This window comes from Falco rusticolus, chromosome 10, assembly GCF_015220075.1.
Source record: "Falco rusticolus isolate bFalRus1 chromosome 10, bFalRus1.pri, whole genome shotgun sequence".
NCBI classification, from domain to species: domain Eukaryota; kingdom Metazoa; phylum Chordata; class Aves; order Falconiformes; family Falconidae; genus Falco; species Falco rusticolus.
The window spans coordinates 5,051,697-5,072,690 of record NC_051196.1 but is presented as its reverse complement, the minus strand read 5'-3'; the positions used below and the strand labels follow the sequence as shown (position 1 = coordinate 5,072,690).

Sequence of the window (20,994 nt, the reverse complement as noted above, 5' to 3'; positions counted from 1 at the left end):
TTTCCACCCACAAGGCAATGTAAGTCAAGTTCGGCCTCATGTCAGTATGCACTGGTTAGACCCAAGTCCCAGGAGGTGCAAAAATTACTTAGCTGACAATGTGATTAGGTAACCAGTTCTCCTTCAGGCTGACTACATGAATGGATTCAAAGCTGCTTCTCCAACTCAGAATCAGCAAAGGTCTTAACAGGATTTAAGGAGTGAAGGCAAGGTTTGATGGGAATGGCAAGGGGACCAATTGCTTCCCCTTGAAGTGAGAAAAGAAGCCATGAGGAAAAAGGTTTGACTGCAGTTGAGCGCAAAAGCCTAACTCATGAATAATTCCTTCATTTCCAGCTATCAGTTTACATTACTAGCGCTTTGCTCCTCTTAGCTCTGTGACTCTAAACCTTCTCATTATAAAAGGGAGAATTACCCCGCACAAAGCAAAAATATAATCCTCCTTCCTGAGCTCTGAAGTGATCTGGTCAGACCTTCCCTCTCGAGAAATGGCAGAAACCACCACAAGTAGACAGCAGGGGACTAAACCGCTGCGTGCTGCCCGCATTAATGGCCAACGGCTACTCACCAGTTCTGCTGTTTCTACATTTTCTCTCTGACCTCATCTTGCCTATTCTAGCTATTTATATTGTTACCTCTTTAGGCCAGGGGACATCTTTCACCACGTCCTCTACTACGTGGTCTGAACTCCTTGAGCCTGTGGATGTTGTGTAATGAAAATAAATAATGAAAACAACTCTAAAAATCCCTGGTTTATTTAATCATCCATGGGATTAGATTCACATTGCTCTGTAAGCCTGGAATTTAAGAAAAAAGTGAGTAAAACCAGTGGAGGCATTATTGGGTCTTGCAATCTTGGCTCATCTGTACATTTAGAACATACTTGAAAACTGAACATTCACATTTAACGTAACATCATACATCATGCACTCACTTAACTGTCCTTTCTCAGATGGTGATTGATATGAAATAAACCTGTTCTACTGTATTCAGTCATAAAAAGAACTCAAGGAAGGGAACCATGAAGGTAAAGGTGACTTTTTATAGGCCTGCTTTACAGAGTGATTCCACAGGAAATAGGAAAATGCTCCTCAGTGCTTTTGTTTCCTGATCTACCGACCAGAGACATTTGTCCATCCCAGGGAAGATTTTAAATGTTTATGGTTTATAGCAGTAATTCATAACAAATCCTTAAATGAATGGTCATATAGAAAAGAAAATACGTAATGAAAGTAGAATTCAGAAGTTCAGTACAGAGAAGCCATGTCAAGAGCCATTTTAGGGTTCCTGAACACATATGAAATCCATTGAGTCAAAAAACGATTCCTAAGAGTCAGTGTTGATTTCAACATGTGTGCTGTACAGACTCTGAGGATTAAGTTAAATACTGAATTCCAGAGGCAGGAGAATAGCAGCATTCTGTGGGCATCGCATTTCTGTCTGCATGGAAGGGTACAACTCAGAAGGCTTTAAAAGGCAATTTAGTCCCTCTTTTCCTGGAGCTGTTATGCTATGAACTCAGATTCTTTTTGGTTCCTTTTGGTACTTATTTCTTAGCTTCCATTTTCTGCATCCAGCACCTTTTTACTCCAAATAAAAATGTCTTTTGTCCCCTTTCCATGCTGTTCTCATGCATAAAGCATTTCTGCAGACCTTGGAATAAAGACAGCATTAGCTGCAAGGATATCAGAGCAACCTAGAATTTGCTCTGTACCTGCACACCAGTACTGTCTCTTTCAATCTCTCTCTGCCAATAAAGGATTTTATGGAATTGCAGGTGGTTTACTTTCTGTGCAGGAGGCTAACAGTTGCACCATGTAACTATAGCGACCACTACCGTCAAAGTTCTCAGTCTTTATTGACATGCCTCACACAACCTCATGGAAAAATTTATACAAATGGAGAAACAGAAAATTAAACATCCTGAAGGCCAAAGGAAAATATTGTGGTGATCTGCATCTTTATGCATTGCTTAAATACTTCCCCCATGGTAATTTGCTTCTTTTACTGTATAGTGGTAACATTAAAATAGCATTTTAAAACATAATTTAAACAGTAATTTGAGCCTCCACAATGCCAAACCAGAAGATATGCACGCAATCAGCTCAGGAAACACTTTAGCACATTGCTATGTTTGACAAAGATTCATCATTGGGAAAGTGACACTACATAAATGGTGAGAAGAAATAAGGTGCACACATTTTTTTTCATAGAGAGTAATAAACATTTGCATAGGGATATACTGAATTATTCATTTCTCACAGGCAAGACAAAAGATGCATCTTTCTAAAAGATATTTCTCTATCCAAAGGATACACTTTTAAAAGGAGTTTCCTGTGCTCACAGCAGCTGAGAACTGTGTGAAAATGATACTGGGATGCTCTGTCCCAGTCTTAGAAATCTGTGACTTGATAGACAAGTTTGACATTCCAAATCCAATAAAACAGTTTCAAGCTTGCAGCAAAATATGAAAATCCCAGTCTGAAATGGCCTCAAGTATACTGGAAAACTACCAAATTGCTTATGTTGAGCTTGAAAATGCCATCTCTAAACATGCTTCCAAGGCCCTGATCCACAGTGTGGAGATTTGATCCTTGCTAACAGCCACCATTTATAACCTTAACCTTTACTACATTACTTCAACACTCTCCAACAGCTCAAACAATATGAATTAAAAACATAAAAAAAGGTGTTTACAATAACCACTGGACCGAGAACTATTCCTGCTAAAATCTTGACCTTACTGACAAAGCGCATTTGTGTGGTCACAGGAATAGATACTTTAGCAGACAATGAATCGGACCAAAACACTTCACCCTGGTTGCCAATTATTTCTCATTTTTAGCTCTGCTGACATGATTTATTTTGCTAAAAAAGCACAATAATCTTAACCACTTTTTTGTTCTAATGATCAACCAAAACAAAAATATTTTAATAGTAAGGTTTAGGGAAAACTACTGAGCTGCTAATATAGCTCTTCGGAATCTAATACTCTTGCAGTTCAAAATGCAATCTAGGCTGCCTGGAAAGGATGAAAAAGATGTGTTGCTATGGAAACAGGAAGACACATGTTTAGGTTGCTCATCCCTGAAGAGCTGCCCAACCAATATCTTTAAAGTCTGCTAATAAAACTTTAATCAATAATTAGAATAAAGTTAATTTCACCTCCTGTTTGACACCAGAATCTTGCTTCTGACATTGTCAAACTCTTTTAATGTTCCCTGCATCCAACTATGCCCTACAACATTAAGAATGAATTTATGCACAAACAAAAATGTCAACATACACTTAATCTAGTTCAGCTACTTAAAATGATTATTCCACCCAGCCACAGATACTAGCTTCCCAATTTAAAGTCTTGTGCATGTAGGAATGTGGGGTTTAATTTACCAATTGGTGCGCTATTTCTCCCCCTTCAAAAAACAAACTAACAAAGCAAATTAACTCTTCGGCTAATATGTGTAGGACAAGGCCTCAAGGACAACAGTCCAAGTACTGATAGCCTGATAAATAGAGACTTGTTAGAACTTGTAGGGCACAAGCCCTGGGAACAAAGGAACAAGCTAACTGCAGACCCCTGAGCCGTTACAGTTGAGGAGGCAACCAGACGGACAGAGAAACAAGTAGCCAGATAAGGGAACAGATGGCGCCAATATGTAATCAAGAAAGCCGTGTAGAAAGAAACTCCCTAACTTTGGAATAGAAATTATTGCTATGTCAAGATAAACTAGTAAGTTCCTATTGTTCTAACGGTGTGCCTTAAATATCAACCAATCAGTGTTTTTTACGCTTAAGATTTAACCAATCAGTGTGTAATATGTAGAAGGTAGAAATGTATATATTTGTAAGAAAATCACTAATAAATGGACAACTTGCTTGCATCAAGCTGCGTCCCATCTCTTCATTCGCCGCAAATATGGGCTTAAGGCCATCGCTGAGGGATATGCCCACTGATAATGTGACAATCACCCCAGTACTGGAGATACCACTCATCAGCAGATGTTCAGGTAGAGAAGCTATTTCCTAGAAATGATAGTTTCCATCTTACTATGCTTTACCTGCAGACAGACCTTCTAAAACACTGGGGCTTAGGAAGAAAAAAATGCATTTCCAGACAAACAGAAAACAGGCCAAGTTATTTGCTGGCAAAACTCCACTTCCTTCACCATTAGAACAGCCGCTAGTCCGGCTCCAAACATGCAGCCATTCATTATCTGTACAGTTAATTACGTTGGTACACCTATTTGTCATTACCTTGGGAAACCAATAAGCAAGGCTTTGTTAACACTATTTACTAATCTATTAACTCATTCTTTATAAATAACAAAGTACAATGTTAAGATATCAGAGCATGCTAATAAACAGTTAACAAGCTTTGTATTCTGGATCACATAACAGTAAAGCAAAGCTGAAAAGACAAGAAATCCATACTGTGAACAAAAGAGGTGCATGGCAGTTCTGGTTGTGTTTTTTTTAATGTAATTGTGGTTTAACCCAGCAGGTAACTAAATACTCCAGAGCCACTCGCTCACTCCCCTCCAGTGGGATGGGGGAAAGAACTAAAAAAAAAAAAAAAACCAAAACAAAAAAAACCCCAAACTCGTGGGTTGAGATAAAGACAAGTTTAACAGGACAGAAAAGGAAGAGAAAATAATGATGAAAGAATACACAAAATAAGTGATTAAGTGATGCACAATACAATTGCTCACCACCCACTGACTGATGTCCAAGCCAGTCCAGAAACAGTGGGCTGCCACCCCCTGGCCAACTCCCCCCCTAGCTTTTTTGTTCAGCCTGACATCCTATGTACAGAATACCCCTTGGGCCAGTTTGGACCAGCTGTCCTGGCCGTGTCCCTTCTCAACTTCTTGTGCACCCCATCCTCCTTGCTGGCAGGGCAGTACGAGAAGCTGAGAAGTCCCTGACTTGGTGTACACACTGATCAACAACAACTAAAACATCAGGGTGTTATCAACATTATTCCCATCCTAAATCCAAAACACAGCACTGTACCAGCTACTAGGAAGAAAATTAACTATCCCAGCCAAAACCAGGACAGTAGTCATAAGTGATTTTTTTTTTTTAATTTCCATTTCTATTAATGTGTACAATATTTCTGTTTCAGTATTCCTGGCAGAAAAACTCTAGTGGTCCATTCTGACAGAAAGAAAATCAAATCCTATCCTACCAACCACAAATCTTTACTGTACTGAGATCTTGAATCTGAAGATTAGAAATACTAACGTCAGAAGAGATATGAGTGATAACAGTGGCAATATGTCCTTTAAAGAGGACACACTTATCTGGTTTCAGCTTCAGAGGTTTAGAGTGGGGGTGATTTTCCACGCTCTGCTCCCAGAGTACACCAGCACTTTCAAGAGTATGGCAGTCTCTCTTACTGGCTGGTTTATTCAGGCTTGAAGTTGTCTAGAAAAACCCTGACACAAATCCTCTGTTCAACTGTACAAGATTAAAGATGTTTGTTATTTTTAAATTAAACTTGAAATACACTGATTTCCTCAAAGAAGAGGAACAACACTCTCATTTCCTCTTCCTGGCTTTGTAATTAATATGAAGACATCATAATTGCAGGCACAACCTTCCTCCAAACCAGGATCCCACTGCGTAGGCATTACGCAGTAACTATATACATAGCTTCAGTTAGCAGCTGAAGTTGGAGATACTTCCATTTTTCATGAGAACACTAAAGTATTTGAAAAAATACAAAACCTTATAGCACCAGTATTTCCAAAAAGATAAGTAATTGCACTTTGCCCACCTTGGGAATGCTTAGCACATTCAGAAATCCTTTCTGATTTTTTTTTCTTTTTTTTTGTAACAGAACATATAATATCAGAGGGACAGTGAGTGAGGACAATTTAACTTCGTAAATCTTATTTCATCTGGACTCATAAAAATGTATTCCATTAAAATTCCTCAGAATAAGCTTGCTAGAATATATTTATCCAGGAATTTGAAGGATGTAAAATTGTTTTGATTTTTCCATCCTAAATAGTCCTGGTTTTGCGTATAGACATATTTTTTATGTATCACGGAATAGTCAGCATTTTTTTTTAAAGAGAAGAGTGAAATGACAAAAAAGTTTTTTTAAAATCTTGATTATGTTTTTTAAAGGCTGGAACATTTTCCCGTTGCTTTTATTTTCAATGCAAATGTTTCTTCCCCTATGGTACCCACTGTGATATTTAAAAGGACTTATTTGCTTACCACTAAATAGATATTTACTCACACTACAAACCTCATGTCATACAATGCCAGCATTATTTAACTACCTTCTCTTAGGAGACATCTTATACTAGGGACAGCAGGTTGGGACAGTGTCACACACTGTCTGGAAAGATTCACACAAGCCACACAGATATTGTTCCTTCCCCAATCAGGCAAAAAAAGCCCTGAAAACAATTACTATCCAGTTTTATCAGCAGGGTAAAATACAATCAAATCTCTGAGTATTTTGCTAAAGAAGTAGGTTAATTTACCCCTTCAGCAATAGAAAAACCCAAGAACTCAGCAATATCATTCCCCCCTGAGCAATACCAGCTCAGAGGGTTAACAGCACAGCGTTTCATTCATGTTAGTTTTAAGGGCTTGGCTGCTCCCTGGGCATCTGTGCTGGCTACAAAATGATTTTCAAATGTCCTTCCATCCAGGCATCTCTCTCCTGAGTCTCAGCCACAGTTACCAATCACAAACCAAATGCTTCAGATGCAACAGCACTAGCTCTGGCTTTCAACAGAAAATTTTGGAGACAAACAGCTTACAGAGAAGAGAGATTGACAGTGACATTTGGAGCAGAGTGCCCTATGCCTCCTTCCTCAGGAAAGCTTCATTTTAGTCATGATATTTTAGCTAATTCATATGGCTTTTACTGCCTAAGAGCCAGCATGTGACCTCACTGTTCTCCTTTTTTCTATGTCTGTATTTTAAAGCCAACTTTTGTTCAGAATTTTCATGGATCCCAGACAGAAAACAGCCTCAGGACATGGAATAATTTAGGCTGGACCTTTGGAGATTACCTGCTCCAGGTCTGTGCTTGAATGCTCACAACTACACTACTCTTATCCCTTGAACTTACTGCACTGCTATGATACACTCTGCACCAGGCACTGTATGCAGAGAAACTGCTGGGTCCAACTGCATAATGTCAGGCAGCTTAATGTTTGTTCATCTCTACCAAATTTCCCATTTTTCCAGGCTCATAGGATCTTGCTTTTCCTCCACCAGCACTTCTCTGCAGACAACAATCCTCTTTCTTTGCTGAGAAACTCAATGTGACTCTGCAAAAAAATCCTACGTACTAGCCAGCTCCCAAATTGTATTGCAGCAGGTTGGGTTTTCAGCTTCTTTTTTTTTATTTAAAAAACACAGGCAAAGCTAATTTCTGCAGATGGAGTAAAACGTACCACATGAACCAGGCAGATTGGCTTTCTCATTGGACACTGAAAGGTTGCTATGATTCAGATGTTACGCCTTAATATTTAAATTTCCACAAGCTACAGATATGCTGATATAAGAACAAACGTCAGAAGGTTGATCTATTCTGAGATCCATCTTGGAAGAAGGTCGACAGCACACTTTGAAATCAAGTTCTGTTTCTTTCTATTGGAATTTGACAGATTTCAGTCACTTGAGTAAGAAAAGATTGCCAGAGAGGAATCCCAACAGTACAGTGCAGCTTTCAAATGATCATGAGGAGACACTATACTGCCATTTCCTTTATCCTTGCTGGAAAATGTAAGAAATAGCAAACTCATTTATATATACACATCGGGCCCCTTTGTCTTCATTTTCATTTTCAAAGTACTCTTTTCACACAGATTCACGTTTGTTTACTGCTTATAGTAATATAATGCAATAGTGCCATACCACTTAACTCCACCCAGGCAACAAAACTCTGCAGTGTTGTTTTTGCCTTCTCTCAAATCTGGCAGACTTGGCAAACAGGAAGATTTGACAAGCTCCCTATAGCTCAGGGCATTGGAACCATGAGGCCTCAGTGTGTTTGGATTTGGTTTGGGAGTGGTTATTTTACCTTTCTTTCTTAAGGAAAGAAACCTTTATGCTGATTCTGGTCTTAAACACTGCATCCTGAACAGTGCGACAACTGGGGAAAACAAGATCTACAGTGTCAGCCACTTACATGTGTTCTCACGTAGTCACCATCTGTTTGGTAGTCCCAGAAGTCAGCAGCTCGTATCACAAAAAGTCCTGTCATATTAAACACCCTGCTGACACAGACCACGGCATGAGGGACCAAGCCCACTAGCTGCTGAGCCATCAGGTTATGGCCTCAAAATGCACCAGCAAAGAACCACTAGAAGACAGTCCTTCAAGGTATTTTCCTTCTCTTCCCAATTACAGGCTGCCCACTGATGATGAAACTGCTGCAGCTTACACTGTATGTATTTGCTAAACAAATGCAATTTACAAACATGCAAGTCTGTAAAAATGAGTTTATGTTGAGAGAGAGGAAAACCCACAGAAATAAAGGCTACAGTCCTTGTCAAAATAAGCCATTTGCCCTTTACCCAATTCAGTAATTAATTGTTAAGTGAGTTAAAAGGGATTTGGTACCATTACAAATAGCCTAGAGAATCGTCTCCTGGGCTCTCATGGAGGAACAATCCCAGACTTTACTGTATGATAGGATACAGTTTGCTTTCTCCAGCTTAACTAGCTTACGCACATGTGTGTGGGGAAGCTCTGGCCTGGTGCTCTAGGGAAGCTCTGGCCTTGGTGCTCTGTCCATCACTCAGGGTACAGCAGGCCCTTCATGACCTTATTGCTCAAGCTGTGATCCTAAGAGAAAAAACATCTGGTGACCAAGCTGCCAGCACACATCACAACACATATGTAGGTCCCATGAAGACCTTGGGACTGGCACCTGCGAAACACAGTAACAAACATCTCTGTCATCTCAAACAGGAAAAGGAACAAGTTCAAAAGGGATAACCTGCTAACTCGTCCATACATACACACATATACAAAACACACACACACATATATATAGGTTTAAATCAAAATATTGATTTATCAAACTGTTATTCCTTGGTATAGCATCTTATTTACCTTAAAAGAAACTAGAAACTCTTCACAGCTGCATTATCTGTGCCATTTTAGGCTCAATTTTATCATGTCAATTTGTTTCCCAGGAACAAAAGGGCCTGACAACCTCCAGCCTCATGTTTGGGTTGATCTTGCCAGATTAGCATTTGCATTCCATAATTCCCTTCATCAGATAAGCAGGTTTCTGTTTTTTACAGAAATACACCAATTATTTTTATGCTATGTATATATACACCTTTTTTCTAAGGTTAGTTCTGGAGTACTTAAGTCTGCTCAAATGTAGAACAAAAATTTTCCTACGTATGCAGTTCCTTTTCTAGCAGCTACTATTTGACAGCTAAACTGTGAATTCTTCCTCTTCCCTTCTCCCTTTCCAGCTTTGTAAAGAGTCAAGTAGTGGACTCTGCTCATTGGAGGCATCACTGAATGTAACTGTTTCAGGAATAAGCAGGTCGTTTCCCAAAAAAAGTAGCCCAGCAATCTGCGGAAGTATCAGCATAGAAGCATAAGCAGAGAAACCTGGCAAAGCCTCCAAGACTGCACTGGCACATTTTACATTTTGATCACTGAGCTCTCAGCTCCTAAACTGACCATGATAGCAGACAGCTCATGCAGTCCCAATTTATTGTGACCTAAAGGTCATACCAGAACGTTACCAATACTATTTCTCTTTTGGTAGTATCAAAAGGACGCTGGCAGGAATACCAGACATTGTCCTGCCCTGTGTTCCAAATACACATTAGTAGAATGTAACTGAATAATAATGGCAAAAGCTGATCATTATTAATTCAGAATCCACTTTCACATTAATACAGCAAAGAAAGCCACTGCACTCCACACTGACATAAGGGGTGGGTTGCCAGAAGGCTCAGACCAAGTGGAGATCACTTCGAGAACAGTGTCATGTTTCTCCAGAGAGCTAGTTTACCACAGGATCTTTTGCTGCCTTGTGCACTGTCTTATGCTCCAGGCGTTGCTGCCGTTCCTAACTTACCTTTCTATGGTAAATTCAAGCCTCAGTCTTGGAACTGCTTTGGGGCTACACAGAGAACATGAAGAAATATAATCCAAGATGGCCAAACCCAAAGGAGACAAGACAACACAAGGGGAGGCAGACAAATACAAGCACTGAAGGATTAGGGGCAGCCAGAGCAGCTTCCCAATTAGACCTTGCTTGCTCGAGGCAGACATGCACAGGACTGACAATGAGCAAGCAGAAGTTTAACAACATAATATCAGCTAAGAGCAGCAGCAGGAGATGAGCAGGCTTTCTTCACACTGCAGGGGATCAGAGATAATTCAGAAAACAGACAGATTCAATTTAATATAGTAAATTAAAGGGAAATCAAGAGAAAAATTGGGGTCAATCTGGTATGCACATGGCATTCTCATTAAAAAAGAAGTAGACAACAAGATTTCTACATTTCAAGAGGTCTCCAGAATTTAGCAGCACCCAGAAGCTAAGCAGATGGCCTTGAAAAAATGGCCTCTTCACTTGAAAGCCCCAGTGGGAGCTGAGCCCTTTCAAAATAACTGGAACAGTCTCTAGCTATCAAGCAACCAGCAGCAAAAGAGGTGAATTTGCTTTCACAGCATTTCCTCTGGTTCATTCCAAGTTTTCCCTGCTCATTTATATATCTTCAATTAAAATACCATATTTTTTTTTGTAACTGGTCTTGCAGTTAGTAGCAGAAGAGGAAAAGAGTACAAACAAAAGCACTCAGTAATTCAGCTTCAGAAATGCATCTGAATCTACAGCTCCAGGGCTCTGACACATCAGACCTGACAAAGCCTGCTGCTTCCCTTGACATTCAAGGACAATAGGGTACTTTGGTCTATACATTTGTATTCCCTACCCATACACTGGCCTGGCCTTTCTCCTCACTCCCCCAAGCACAGACATCATCTCATCATTGGAGATATGACCTGTGTGCAAACTGCATTGCAGCCTGCATTGGCTGGGAACCGAGCCCAAGGTGAGGGAAACTACATGGAACAAAGCTACACAAACAACAGACATGTACAGCTATTGACATGCCTGGATGTCAAGACATATACTCTCTCTGTTGCAGTAAGGGCTCACCAACCGATGCATAACATTGCTGCAATCTCCAGAAACAGCCTTTTCTCTGCTGTATATGTAGTACCAGAGTCCAGGCTCCTTTACTTTAGAAAAAGGAAGAGAGAGAAATTGATGTATTGGTAGCAAAATATTTTGCTGTACCTACTGCAAATCTGGTACCTCTCACTGACCACAAATACAGAAAAGAAATGATCTGAGAGCATAGCCTTATCATCTCTCTAACAGCCTAATTTTCATTTGGAAGTGAAGGGAGCCCTCAATGAGAAAAAAGGCAGAGGAGAAACAGATAAAATCAGAGATGGTGAAAAGCCATTCATAAAGGGCAACAGGGAAAGGGAGAAGGAAGTCAATCACAAGTACAGACAAGATCAAACGGCAGCATACCAGTAACAGCCATTATTTCCTTGGGAAAAAAAGCTACAGGATGAAGAGGCAGCACCACACCATGCTGTGAGGAGTGCTGCTCTCCGCACCCACTGCATAGGAGTTGTTCTTTCTCCATAGCAACAAGATACTTAAAAGCCAATCTGGAGACTGAAGACCAGCTTAAAAACAAAACACAACATGTATCAACTTATTATCTCTATTTTAAGCCTCAGCTGTGAAGTACACAGGATAGCATTTGTTTAGCCTGAGGAAGCATCTTCACAGAAAGCGCTCTTCTCCCGTTATACCTCCCTGTCTCAGAACCAACTCTTGGTGTCAAGCGAACTGTGCCACTTACACATGCTCCCCAAACAGGTAACACCAAATGCTTTAGGCACAAACACACCTTGCACAAGCCTGAGGTGCTCACAGCTGAAGCGTATCAGCTGCTGCATTTTGCAGGGACTGCAGGAGGGCATCAATACATCCCAACTCTTGCACAGGACTCTGGGAGGGAGTTGCAGCCTTTTGCTGCGAAAAACTACATAAAGTAACAACAACAGAAGTAATAATAATTAACAGCAACTACCACTCCCTAAAACTTGCTGTTTAGTAGTTATCAGCTCAAGTCACCATTTACAAGGGCTCAGGATGCACTCATATTCTGTCCTTGAATTCTACTTATACCTGCTTGGAACCAGCTCTGCTCAGGTACCTGAATGACTTCAACAAAGCTGTTACACAGACTGCATTGGCAGAGCTCTGGAAACATTGCAGACCTCATCTCCTTCTCAAAGGCACTGATGGAGCCTGCACAGCAAATTCCAGAACGCATCAGGATTATTTTAGAAGCTCATCAAATTTGGGTGAATGGATCTTACTGAAAAAGCTGCAGTACAGCTAGGGTTTCAGTCCTGGCCTTGTTTTAGTTTAGCTACTGAGATTAGCTTCCTCATGGAAGGAGGCAATAAAAAAAAGCTATCAAGTCACAGCTCCTTAACCACAAATACCACCCCTATGTTTCGGCAGTTAATTATTCCAAACAGCTAAAACTGCATCTTTACATGCCAGCTCCAAACAAGAACCTTAATAGAAAACCCAAACCTTCCATTATACTCTCCTCAATTTTACTTCCCCAGCAATGAAAAGAGCTGGAACAGAAAAGCTTACTCAAAACAATTACTGCCCTGTCCAGGTACCACTCTGATAACTTGCAGATCTGCTCATGGGAATTTCTACTATTTTCCTGCAAAGAACAAGCATGCAGCAGTATCAGAGTTACCTAGAACAAGCACAGATGAACACAACACAGAGTAGCACTGACTGTACCCAGCTGGGAGTGCTTTACAAACAGCCAGACAGATGAGAGTTGCCTTGTTTGCACTACCCCTAAGCGTTCAGCACCTCTCAGGGTATGAAGGCATTGCAGGCTGCTGAGGACAGAGCAGCACAGAGAGGTAAAGTATTTACCTAAGCAGGGAGACTTTTGCCCAGTGGAACAAAAAACATGCTGAGGATTTGGAAACGCAAACTAAAATTCCTACCTGGCACTGAATACTGAAGAACTGGTGGGAACTGGGTATGATGAGGCAACCAAAGCAAATGCAGCAAGTTGTTGATTACATACAAGGATGCCAAAAATATGGTACACTGTGTCAAGTCTGTTTTAAAGTTACCTTTCCACTACAAAATGTATTTTGTTTGAATGTCCAGAGAACTACGAGGAGGAAAGAAAACTTGTTTTAAGATCATCCAAAGATGTATTTCCAGTGTCTACCATGAAAGCAGTCTTTTGAATTTCATATTAATATTAAACATAGTTCTAGTTTAGATTCACCCATGAGTCATAAGTTAAAAAGAAAAGCACTGTACTCAGCAACTTTGCCTTGGCTCAGCACTATCATCTTACAGACTTCATCTGTACATCTGCTAAATCAAGAACTCCAGAAAAATCCAATCCACATACACTAAACATCCATCTGCCTAACCATTTCTTCTATGGCTAATGTATTTAAATGAATATTTTTAATTTAAAATACAGAATTTTTCAATCAGCCAACCCTTAGCCACTCTATTAGCAAAATAATTCTTACGAATCTTGGTTTTTCATTTCCTCATGCAACATTTTATTCAAGATTTATTAATTTTTAAGCCACTGACTCAATTTACTCTTACTTTTGAATAAAATTATTTTATCTGACTAGAAAAGATTTCTAAAAGAGCTTCAGAGAAAGGATAAGAGTAATTTTCATCTGCATAGATTATGAAGTAGAAAGAAAAGTATGAATCAGCTTGTCCTCATAAAAACACATTTGCTAACTAAAGTCTGTTTCCTATACAATTAGTTACAAGTGCGGAAATACTTATTTTAATAAGTGGTTTCAAAGTCTGCCAGGAGCGAATCTCTGTGGAATGCATACAAAGTTGTGTTTTCTTCTGCATAGGTAACCTTGCTGAACTCAAAATGGAGGTATCCAAAGAGCTCTTTAGGAGCTTAGGAAGCAACACAAATAAAATATAAGGCACATTTTCTTTTTCTTTTTTTTTTTCCTTGACAGCCAGACTGGAAAATAACAACATTTATGAGCCTTTAGCTCACAGCTTACGGTAGCCCCAAAAAAGCACTGTGCACTGTGTCCCATGCAGCCAAGTTTTACCCCAGCTACAGAAGATTCTCTTGCATCAGAGATACAGAGATGCTCAACCCCATTCCTATGTTCTAAAGCGCTCTCCTACATCCCAACAGGCCTGACAATGACGTTCAACCCTCAAATCCACTTCAAAATGCTGTGAAAGTGCAATGCAGAGAGCAACCTGCAGCCCGGGTGAGCTACCCTGGAAGAGCTGTGTTATGGAGTTGGCAGCTGGCAGTTTCTGTGCATGGCCCATTCCACACCCTGCTACTTCCCATCATTTGCATTACAGCTGAAAGGTGACAAGGACATCAAAGGCAGGGCAGTCTCCCAGCCAGCTGGGATGGTCAGAGCATGTCATCCCTGTGCACTCCTAGGCAAAAGCACTGCATCCGCAAGGAACCCCAAAACAGTTCATTGCACACCGAAGTTCTGGTCAGATCTTGCAGCATATTCTTCATAAAAGGAGTGTGCAAGACTCTTCAGGATACTTCCCTCTGCCACCATCACCTCTGCCTTGAGAGCCTTCAGCCTCAGCCAGCCCAGCCCCATGTCTCTCCCACCACTAAGCCAGGCTGGTGGTTGCGCTGTGATCAGGCACGGCATTTAGCAGTGTGCCCTCTCAAAGCTGATGTCACTCAACGCATGGGTACACAGCAAAGAACAAAAAATCACAAGGCATAGGCTGTAAATCACAAGGGCTTAGTTGTTCCATCTTAGGAAGTTTAATTATCCTGATGATGTTATCTTAATTAAATGGTGGTTAATCTAAGTTTTTATTTAAGCCTAAAATGTGAATGTATTTTAAAAACTCTTGATGATAGCAAATCTGAAGAGACAGAGGAAGGAAAGGAAAAATACCAGAGAAAGTAGGGTTGGCTAGATTTGATAAACACAACCATATCTCTAAATACAGGCAATTGCAGGTCAGGTGTTTCCTTGTTTAGGGTTGTCTAAGTGAATCAGATTTCTAAGGGGGAAATGAGAGGGTCTCCAAACAAAATCTGAAAGCAGAGAAGCACAACATGAAAGGTAAAAATGATGGTAAGAGAAAAAAACAAAAACAACCTGTCAAGTCAGACGTTAACAGAGAATCTTTGAAGAGTCCTGTTTAGTTATTTACACTTTTCTGGCTCACAGAAAACAGCGGTGGTCTTGTAAAAAATTTACCGCAATCTAGCAAGGTGCCCTGCATACAAGCTAGAAGCTAGCTTGAGAGCGCTAATGAGGAACGATAACCTTTCCAAAGAAGGAAGAAGACAAAAATGGCTACCCATTCAAGAAATTTCAAGGGCAAGGGTAATTTAACATGGAAAGCACAGAGAAAAAACTGAAAACCAGGAATTACAGCTGTAACTGAATAGAGAGGACTCTACTAAATGCAGATATCATCTCAGCTTCTGAACAGTGGGACACACTAGACAACCTAGTCCTTCAACTTCACCCCACCCTACCAACAGCTGGGATATTCTCTGGTATGGTGGGGCACAAAACACAACCCCGGGGTCCTCCGAAAAAGGAAAAAAAAGCCACCACGACACACTCCTTCCCCCAGGCCTCACACTGCCCTCCCAGTGGCCAGTGGGCAGGAACGTGAAGGACTTCCATACTCCTCCATCGCCGTTCCCATTTGTTTCCTCTGCAAGTCCATTAGGATGGAGTGATCATTTGTCCTTTATATCTGAAGGATTTAGCCAAAGTGATTACCATCAAATATTATCATAACATGTGGTAAAATACAATCATCCTGCACTCTTCCCTGGCAGCCCGATTTCTACCTGAACACCTACATTTTGCAACCAACATGCTAAATTTGACTCCCCATTGACAAGGCAGGGAGGCTGTTCATGAGCCATATCCTCACACGCCTATCAGTAATTTTTAGTGAAAGTTTTGCAAGGTAACATTCTGCATCACTCTAAATTGAATTCCAGCCTTCCAATCTGAGAAGCAAATGCACCCCTATAACCCTGACAAGCAATTAAATCTACCACCCTTGCTAACTTTGGCAATTTCTCCAAGAGTTGAATCTCAAGAATTCAGTAATTACTTCTGTTGGCCTTTGTTCTGCCATGAGCTTGAGAGAGCAAGTTTCACTTTAAATGTGTGTCAGAATCGGTTCCCAAAGAAGTCTCTTTTAAAAAGAGGCCAAATAGAAACAATCATGTTCCTGCTTTTTTCCTTTTGGCAGTATAGAAAAGTCTCTACAAAACTAAGGTCTGGCTTCTGCAACCTCCACACCCTCTGAGCCTTTTGTCAATCTTCTTTGCTAGCTTCCTAGTCTCATTTTAGACAGGTTTGAGTTTGCCTTTGGATTTTCAGGAAAGTCTTTCTTTACATACACAGAATATTTTCAAGCAGCATTTTTTTCCTTGACAAACCAGTCACTCAGGAACATCTTACCAAACGCAGAGCTGCTACATACACAGAGAACTAATGAGGCCCACAGACAGTGGCAAGATAACAAGGGATATTTTTTTTCCTTGGATAAACTGTTTTGAATCTGAGCTAGAAAGTTAGCCTTCACAGTTAAGTAACCAAAGAAGCACACTTCACATTTATACAAATCCCGAAACCAAAATTGGCAACTAAGGGTTTGCAAGCACAAGTACCATTTCAAAATGAAAACCAGAAAAAGGGGATTCATATGCTAAAAAATCATTAATGTAATCTCCTTATGGGCCATTTAAAATATTACCTTACCTATAAATACACCAGTTACATTAGCCCATGAAACTAACTGAAATGGAAACGAAGAAAAGCTATTGTCCTCAAAGTGTATCATATTAGTAAGTGAGCCACATTGGAAATGGAAACCATTCCACTTATAAAACAGAAGGAAAAACCTCTTTATCTTCATTAGTGTCTTTGGAAACAGAAACACCATAACTAAACACGGGAAAAGGAACTAGAATACAGTTTGCTGGGAATGTGTAATAATTCATCCCCATGAGGAAGTGTGACGGTTCAGTGGTCTACATGCATGCAAAAATAAAACTTGTGTTGATTCACGTGTGCATGAAAAACAGTACATAGATAAATGCCTCATTTGAGTTCAGAATTAGATGCAGCCAGGGTCAAGTGAACATTTAAAAATTAACTAGCTATTTCTTGGTGCTCAGTTTGAGGCTCGTTAAAGGATTACACCTTTAGGATAGGCCCCTCCTACTCCCTGAAATCAGGTAACTTCATTGCCCATTACTAACACTTGTAACCAAAACCCAAGGGATTTCCAAAACTGTTCGTGACTTCTGAGAACCACCACCTGACGAAAGAATAAAGCTCAGCTTGTAAACAGGGAGCTACTTGTAATGGTAGCATGAGTTTTCATTATTATTTTGTTCACTTGTTATTCCCATCCAGTCAAAGCCACCATTTTCAATTAAGGAGGCATATTTGGTCTTGGAGATACAGCAACATTCAGTCATATTGGGTAACTACTTGAGACCTGTAAAAACCTAGGAGGCTTCTCTAGGAACTTGTACTGGGTTCCTGGACCACTAACCTGGCTGCATGAACATGATGAAAGCTGCCCAAGAAGGAGCAGAACAAGAGAGAAGAGGCAAGTCCCAATGAAACAGTGATGATCAATATGCTGTGGCCATTAATCTCCTAAGAGATTGTGTGAAAGAGCAGAAAATGCTTCTAAGTTTCAGATTCAAGACTGGTAGGAAAATGAAGTGATACAGTTAAAATATTTAGGTTCACATAAAGAAAATCAATTGTGAGACTCAGTGCAATTACTGAGCAGGCACTCAGTATTGTTAATGCCCTGCAAGTGTTAACTTGGGATATTTCATTGTTACTGCTCCGTGTTGTATCTCAGATGTTGAGCTTTTGTCAATTCAAAGACACATAGCTTATTTCAGCTGACTTGAAGGCAATTCTCTTTTCCCTCTCCTTTCCCCTCAACACACTTTCAGGATAGAGTGGAAGGCCACACTGCGTTAAACCTTCATCACCCATTTTTAACTGCCGTTGGCAGCAACTATTCTACTTGATCAAGCTGACTGCACAGTGGAGGGATCGACTCCTGTTCGTGAGCTATTTGTTCTGACTCCTGAGTGGTATCATTTGCTGCTTCACCATCTGCAGATGTTGTAGCATTGTGCTCCCAAACAAAACCTGACTGCTGCTAACTCACCTGCAGCACCCTGAACAGGCCTTTGCGTGTTGACAGGATTTTTTATGAAAATTGCATGGGAACCTATAACCTAAGCATTTGAAAGTGTGGTGCAGCCCCCGTTTAAAAATTACAAACGGGCAGGACAGAGCTTTAACTGTTACGATGAGCATAGAACGAACGGGCTTCCACACTGGGGACACTCCATCGTTTAGCCTTACTTACAGGTTTGCAAAAAAATTTCTTAGAGATTTTAAACCTATCTCTGTATAGATGCAGAGAATCCCACAAGTGGTCACCACATTTTAACGTGGTTTTAACAATTAAGAGATTGTTAATAGTATAGTTTCTTTTTTCATGGAAATTTCATGGAAATCGCCACCCTAAAATTTCCATAATTAAAAATCTAAGGTAATTTTAGGTAATGGTCTCAACTCCTCTTTGATCCTCCTCCCTTAGGTCCTCCTGTCACTCTGCAGAAGTTCCCCAGATGAAGCAAGCTCTGCCCTGAGCTTTGGGAACACAAGATCAGAGCTCGTTCTCATCTTGTCCCATAGGCTGTCAACATCCTGGACTCACCACTGAGCAGCACTGGCTGTAACCCAGCCCTCCTGGAGCAGTCGGCATGTGGCTTGTGTGTTCCTACCTGCCTACAGAAGGGATAGATCCTTGTGTCAGCAGTTTTCCTGGAGTGAAATCCAGTAACAGCAACACAAAGCCATCACAATATCTGGCTTGCCTAGGAACTTCCTTCTACTTGAATAAACACAATATTGGAACAAAGGAATAGAAAGAGGAGTAGAAACATGAGTTCTTTCTAAAATGTATCATTTTCAACATGGAGCAGGGGATTTCTGTTTGTTTGTTTTGTTTTTAATAAAGGCTACTCATTTTTTTTGGAGTGGATAAAGAGAGACCATAGCAGAAATTTCAGTTACAAAAAACCCAACATGATAAATCTGGCTTACCTCCCACAAACACAAAGCACACTGTCATTAAGTTACCCCTCTATGCAAAGGAATTGAAGTTGAGCCCAGTCTCTCTCCCTTTTTCACACAGGATTAGGTGATAAGTTAGCCAGAAACAATCCAAAGTAGCTCCAAAACTATTCCTTATATGGCAAATATTTTTGAAAGCCCTGTTCTGTCACTGATTTTGGCAATTGTGAAGAGAATCTGTCCTGTTTTTCCCTATCATCTTTTTCCTTACAGTACACTGACTTCAAGGGGGCACAGCTCTCCTGACATCACTACACACCCCAGAAGTCAAGGCATTATGCCAAGACCTACATCTTTACCATTTCTGCAGTCCCTCTAGTATGACGATATTAAGAAAAAAGCCTCATAAGCAGTCCAAAATTACAGACAGCTCCCAACTACATAAATATTGAAGTAACTGACATCAGAATCTACTGAACAGGAGGAGAATGTATGTAGTGACATGCTGCAATTGCAGTGGAGGAAGTAACTAAACCTCTGCTATCCTTAGTGCTGACTCACCACATTCTGGCTGCAGGACCCCGATATCCTTAAAGATGTCCAAGTTTCTACAGATGTTCCTAAGGCAGTCAAGCACCTCACTGTACAAATACATCGCCTAGAACTGAGATAATTTAATCTGTGTTCTTGAGTCCTTAGGAAGGTGGCTGATACTCTTCAGGGGGTCAAGACAGCTGCTAGGAGAATAGTGGAAAATAAAAGGCATTAAACAGGGCTTTTGGTTGCTAAGGGCAAGTGAGGTCATATCAAGACTGAGCTGCAGAAAATGATGAATGTCCAAATTTCTCATATTCTGTCTTCCCTGGACTGAAAGCCATGTTCTTTTACTAGTATCCTTCTAGTTCACCCCAAACCAGCAACCAAACACTTCTCAGCAAAAAAACAGCCAGAGGCCAGGGTAACTAAGGCAGCAGCTGGGGAACAGCAGGGACATCCATCCCTTGCTGCTACGCTTCAGCACTGCTCCAAGCCAGAGGCATCAAGGGGCCACAGGGACCTCATATGTTGCAATTAAGATCTCATCTCAGGTTAGACAGAGAAAAGACAGTTAGGAACAGCAGAGTATTCAGATATGAAGCTGAACAAATACTAATAAAAAACCAGAAATTACATCCTAGATCTCATGAATCTGAGCCTTCTTGTGTGCATGTATGCACCTGTGTAAGTTATATGCATGCACACATACATACTCACATACATGCTAAACATGCCCCCCAAAAGAAGCTTTTATATTTCCAGCCTTAATCCTCTCATCCAGAAACAGGACAAATATCACTGTCTTCAAGGCCAACTGCTAAGCTCATCTGCTGAAACTAACTTTTCATACATCTATTTGCTCGGAGGACAACTGGTTTGACTCAAACGCAGTCTGATTAGTCCTACACCAGTGAAAGTCATTCCTGCCTCTCTCCAAATTAGTATGCCTTCTAAATTATGGAGTGAAGGTCACTTAGATCCTGGAGTGGGATGAAACTCTGGATAAAAATAGGATGGCATTGTCACTGTATTTATCAGCTAGGTTCAGATCAGTTTCAACCTTTATGTGTCTTTGCTATGTTTTGTTATCCAAGTATATGATTACCAAGGTAAAAGTTAATGTACCTGAAAGTTTTAAAATACTACAAATCATCAGACAAAGTCTTTAGAAACAAAGCAATATGCAAATCTCACACTTTTTGCTACAGTTTTTTCTTCTGTAAACTA

At 40.4% G+C, this 20,994-nt stretch overlaps 1 protein-coding gene across 5 annotated transcripts in view; it reads right to left on the bottom strand.

The window, feature by feature from the left end:
* The window catches only part of SERGEF (secretion regulating guanine nucleotide exchange factor), a 157,597-nt gene that overhangs the window by 16,645 nt on the left and 119,958 nt on the right, over nt 1–20,994 (bottom strand). The window contains exon 11 of one of the 5 annotated variants that reach the window (XR_005106485.1): nt 8,708–8,820. The exons of the other annotated variants lie outside the window; for them this stretch is intronic. The gene's annotated coding sequence lies outside the window, so the exon portion shown is untranslated. The remainder of the gene's footprint in view (nt 1–8,707; nt 8,821–20,994) is intronic. 5 annotated transcript variants of the gene reach the window in all.